Below are 6,000 nucleotides of genomic sequence, written 5' to 3'. Positions count from 1 at the left end.
ACCCCTATGTTGTTTAATTATTTAGCAGTGATTCAAAACTCGTGTACACTGTATATGTATATATACATGTGCATATAACTGGGAGGAGGCAAGCTGGAGGGAGCCCTACTCAGGCAGTGCCCCAAACGCAGAAACTACAAAGCCTTCTTCTAAATCAGAATCAGGGGTAATCAGAGGCAACATTTACCATTAAATGTTTGTTTATAAGCTTAGTTTGGAAATTCAGAGACTTCTGGAGTTCTCTCAGCATCATTTTTCAGGAGAGTGAACGGATATTTAGAGAATAAGAAAAGAATAAGGTCCGGGGCACGGTGCGGTGGGCCGGAGGCAGTCCCCTTTTCCTTGGGTGATATCTCCATCTGCTGGCGGTTCAGGATATGGCTAACGAAGACCTGAAAGCGCTTGCAACTCAGTGTGTACTCCCCCGTTTCTTCTGCCTCACCTTTTCTCTCCCTTTTCCCCACCTCTGCCTCTCTTCTTCCTTTCTTTTTCTGTTTGCTCACTCTCCCGTTCTCCCTTCTCTATTTTTTTCTCTTTCTCTATATCCCTGATGCAGATGCTGCTTGTATCCTGTATACGTGGAAAACCCCTTCCTTATGGGGCCGCCTTCACCATGGATAGGTCTTGCCTTACACGAAGCTGAATCTACCTTCTGTAGCTTCTGTAATTCCAGTCCTGCTTTCTGGAGCCACACAGAACACGACGCACTGCTCTGCCCTGAGCCCTCCAAAAATTTGATTACTCCGATCACACTTTCCATTTATCTGCTCCTCTCCTTCTTAGCAACTCCCTCAAAACCCTCAGTTATGTCATACACCAAAGTTTCTAGGTCTCTCCTCTTTCAGGTCACCCCTGCTGGACATATGGCAATATATCTGGATCCCTCTTACACTGTGGGACCCCACATGGATCCACACTCCAGTTCTGGGCTGGGTAGCACAGAAAGGATCCATCACTTCCTGAGGGTAGGTGCCATGCCTCTCCTAATGAGACCAATATGTGCATTTATTCTAAGTATCTTATATTGTTCAGTTAACTTCTTTGGAGTTAACAATAAACAAAAATTCTTGACTTTGCTTCTGCTAAGTCACATCTTACCGCAATTTTAAAATTTTTATTTATTATTTATTTTTAAGAAGATTTTATTTATTCAAGACAGACACAGAGAGAGGCAGAGACAAAGGGAAAAGCAGGCTCACTGGAGGGAGCCTAGTGCAGGACTCTATCCCAGGACCCCGGGATCACGACCTGAGCCAAAGGCAGATGTTTAACTACTGAGCCACCCAGGTGCCCCATACCACAACTTGTTTAAAAAACAACGATTCAGAGCTTTATATGAAGGCTTGTTAAATTTAATCATGTCAGGTTCAGTTTTTTTATTTTATTTTATTTTTTTAAAGATTTTATTTATTTATTCATGAGAGACACAGAGAGAGAGGCAGAGACATAGGCAGAGGGAGAAGCAGGCTCCATGCAGGGAGCCTGATGTGGGACTCGATCCCAGAACTCCAGGATCACTCCCTGAGCGGAAGGCAGATGCTTAACTGCTGAGCCACCCACGTGTCTCAGATTCAGTTTTTAAAATTTTCCCCAATACATTTGATTTTTAAAGACTTATCGAACCAAGACATATTTGATGTACAATATTGGGGGAGAATACAAAGAATGCAATTATAGTAACTCATGATCTGTTCCCCACCTAAAGGCAAACATTTTAACATTCTGATTTCTTTTTTTTAGTATCATTCTGATTTCTTTCTAGATTTTTCTCTGTGCCTATGTATGCTTATATAATTAATATTATATTCAATTTTTTATACTGTATTCAATTTTGTATCGTCCTTTAAAAATTTTGGTAACATTATCTTGTAAGCATTTTCTCAAATCTCACATGATAATCTCTTGAATGTTGCCAGAGTTCGATCCTTTAGTTGAACACTTAACCATTCCCAATTTTTTCAGTTATATGTAACATTTCAGTGAACTTCAAATTTTTTTACTATGATGAAGAAGCTTTATTATGGGTTTGCACATAATGAACAAAGAATAAACATTTTCAATTCCCAAGGCATTTAATTTTCACTTTTTCTTTTTTTTTAAAAAAGATTTTATTTATTTATTCATGAGAGACACAGAGAGAGGCAGAGACACAGGCAGAGGGAGAAGCAGGCTACATGCAGGGAGCCCGACATGGGACTTGATGTCGGGTGTCCAGGATCACACCCTGGGCTGAAGGCAGCGCTAAACTGCTGAGCACCCAGGCTGCCCTAATTTTCAATTTTTTATTTTTCTTTTAAAAGATGTTTATTTGAGAGAGAGCACGAGTGGGGTGAGGGACAGAGGGAGAAGCCGACTCTCTGCTGATCAGGGAGCCTGATGCAGGGCTCGATCCCAAGACCCCGGGATCACGACATGAGCCAAAGATAGACACTTAACCAATGGAGCCACCCAGGCACCTTAGAGTTGAGTTTTAAAAATAGTTTTTTTTAATTTTATGTATTTATGATAGTCACACAGAGAGAGAGAGAGGCAGAGACACAGGCAGAGGGAGAAGCAGGCTCCATGCACCGGGAGCCCGATGTGGGATTCGATCCCGGGTCTCCAGGATCGCGCCCTGGGCCAAAGGCAGGCGCCAAACCGCTGCGCCACCCAGGGATCCCTAAAAATATTTTAATATTTGATTCATTTACAATAAATTTGTTGTAAGAAGTCACATAAATATCCAACATAGTTATCCCCTCTAAGACTTCCAGTTTCACAGTTTCTTTTAAATATTAATTTATATTTCTTCCGCAGCTTTGAAATGCCAACTTATTCATACATCAAATTCTTTTTAAGATTTTATTTATTTATTCATGATAGACAAAGAGACACAGAGAGAGAGAGAGAGAGAGAGAGAGAGAGGCAGAGACACAGGCAGAGGGAGAAGCAGGCTCCATGCAGGGAGCCCGACCCGGGACTCAATCCCGGGACTCCAGGATCACACCCTGGGCTAAAGGCAGGTGCCAAACCACTGCACCGCCCAGGGATCCCCTCATACATCAAATTCTTTTCATATTTATGTCTATTCTGGACCTTCTGTGTTTTTTTAAAAAGATTTTATTTATTTATTCATGAGAGACACACAGAGAGAGGCAGAGACACAGGCAGAGGGAGAAGCAGGCTGTATGCAAGGACCCCAATGTAGGACTCAATCCCAGGACCCGAGGTTCACACCCTAAGCCAAAGGCAGACCTTAACCACTGAGCCACCCAGGCACCCCTCTGGACCTTCTGTTTTGATCCATTTATTTGTCTGTAAGTATGCCAGTATTAAATTAAAATATTCCATGCTCATGGATTGGAAGAATTAATATTGTGAAAATGTCAATGTTACCCAGGACAATTTACACGTTTAATGCAATCCCTATCAAAATACCATGGACTTTCTTCAGAGAGTTGGAACAAATTATTTTAAGATTTGTGTGGAATCAGAAAAGACCCCGAATAGCCAGGGGAATTTTAAAAAAGAAAACCATAGCTGGGGGCATCACAATGCCAGATTTCAGGTTGTACTACAAAGCTGTGGTCATCAAGACAATGTGGTACTGGTACAAAAACAGACACATAGATTAATGGAACAGAATAGATAATCCAGAAGTGGACCCTCAACTTTATGGTCAACTAATATTCGACAAAGGAGGAAAGACTATCCACTGGAAAAAAGTCTCTTCAATAAATGGTGCTGGGAAAATTGGACATCCACATGCAGAAGAATGAAACTAGACCACTCTCGGGATCCCTGGGTGGCGCAGCGGTCTGGCGCCTGCCTTTGGCCCAGGTCGCGATCCTGGAGACCCGGGATCGAATCCCACATCAGGCTCCCAGTGCATGGAGCCTGCTTCTCCCTCTGCCTGTGTCTCTGCCTCTCTCTCTCTCTCTCTCTGTGACTATCATAAACAAATAAAAAAAAATTTAAAAGAAACTAGACCACTCTCTTGCACCATACACAAAGATAAACTCAAAATGGATGAAAGATATAAATGTGAGACAAGAATCCATCAAAATCCTAGAGGAGAACACAGGCAACACCCTTTTTGAACTTCGCCACAGTAACTTCTTGCAAGATACATCCACGAAGGCAAGAAAAACAAAAGCAAAAATGAGCTATTGGGATTTCATCAAGATAAGAAGCTTTTGCACAGCAAGGATACAGTCAACAAAACTAAAAGACAACCTACAGAATGGGAGAAGATATTTGCAAATGACGTATCAGATAAAGGGCTGGTTTCCAAGATCTATAAAGAACTTATTAAACTCAACAGCAAAGAAGCGAACAATCCAATCATGAAATGGGCAAAAGACATGAACAGAAATCTCACAGAGGTAGACATAGACATGGCCAACATGCACATGAGAAAATGCTCCGCATCAATGGCCATCAGGGAAATACATATCAAAACCACAATGAGATACCACCTCACACCAGTGAGAATGGGGAAATTAACAAGGCAGGAAACCACAAATGTTGGAGAGGATGTGAAGAAAGGGGAACCCTACTGCACTGTTGGTGGGAATGTGAACTGGTGCAGCCACTGTGGAAAACTGTGTGGAGGTTCCTCAAAGAATTAAAAATATAACTACCCTACAACCCAGCAATTGTACTGCTGGGGATTTACCCCAAAGATATAGATGTAATGAAATGCCGGGACACCTGCACCCCGATGTTAATAGCAGCAATGTCCACAATAGCCAAACTGTGGAAGGAGCCTCGCTGTCCGTCGAAAGATGAGTGGATAAAGAAGATGTGGTTTATGTGTATGATGGAATATTACTCAGCCATTAGAAATGACAAATACCCACCGTTTGCTTTGATGTGGATGGAACTGGAGGGTATTATGCTGAGTGAAATAAGTCAATCGGAGAAGGACAAACATATGGTCTCATTCATTTGGGGAATATAAAAAATAGTGAAAGGGGAAAGGAGAAAAATGAGTGGGAAATATCAGAAAGGGAGACAGAATATGAGAGACTCCTAATTCTGGGAAATGAACTAGGGGTGGTGGAAGGGGAGGTGGGCCGGGGTGGGAGTGACTGGGTGATGGGCACTGAGGGGGGCACTTGATGGGATGAGTACTGGGTGTTATTCTATATGTTGGCAAATTGAACACCAATAAAAAATAAATTTCTATTTAAAAAAATTAGATTTTGTGTGTGTGTGGCAAAATACTCATAAAATTTACCATCATAATCATTTTTAATTTTATTATTTTGAAAAAGATTTTGTGTTTTTATTTGAGAGAGGGAGAGAGCACATGGGGGGGTCAGAGGCAGAGAGAGAGGAAGAGGAGAAAAAGACTCCCCAAGTATCAGGGAGCCTGATGCAGGGCTCGATCCCAGGACTCTGAGACCACAACCTGAGTGGAAGGCAGATGCCTAACAGCCTGAGCTACCCAAGTGCCTCCATAATCACTTTTTTAAAAGATTTTATTTATTGAGAGAGAGAGCGAGCGTGAGCAGAGGGAAGGGGAGACAGGGAGAGGAAGAAACAGACTTCCCACTGAGCATGAAGACTGACATGGGGCTCCATCCCAAGACCCTGAGATCATGACCTGAGCTGGGGTCAGATGCTTAACTGACTGAGCCACCCAGGCACCGCCATCATAATCATCTTTAAGTGCACAGTTCAGTAGTATTAAACACTCATAATGTTGTACAACCATTGCCACCATCTATTCCCATAGCTCTTTTCATCTTGTAAAACTGAATTAAACAGTCATTCTCCAATTGCTCTCCTCCTAAACCCTGGCAAACACCATTCTACTTTTCATGTCTATGATTTTGACCATTCTAATTACCCCATATAAGAGGAATCATAGAGTATTTGTCTTCTTGTAACTGGCTTATTTCACTTAGCATACTATTCTCAAGGTTTATTCATGTTGTAGCATGTTGGAATTTCCTTCCTTTTTAAGGCCGAGTAATATTCCTTTACAGGTATGTGCCACATTTTGCTTATCTA

This window comes from Canis aureus, chromosome 10 (assembly GCF_053574225.1).
Source record: "Canis aureus isolate CA01 chromosome 10, VMU_Caureus_v.1.0, whole genome shotgun sequence".
NCBI classification, from domain to species: Eukaryota; Metazoa; Chordata; class Mammalia; order Carnivora; family Canidae; genus Canis; species Canis aureus.
This window is presented reverse-complemented; position numbering follows the sequence as displayed.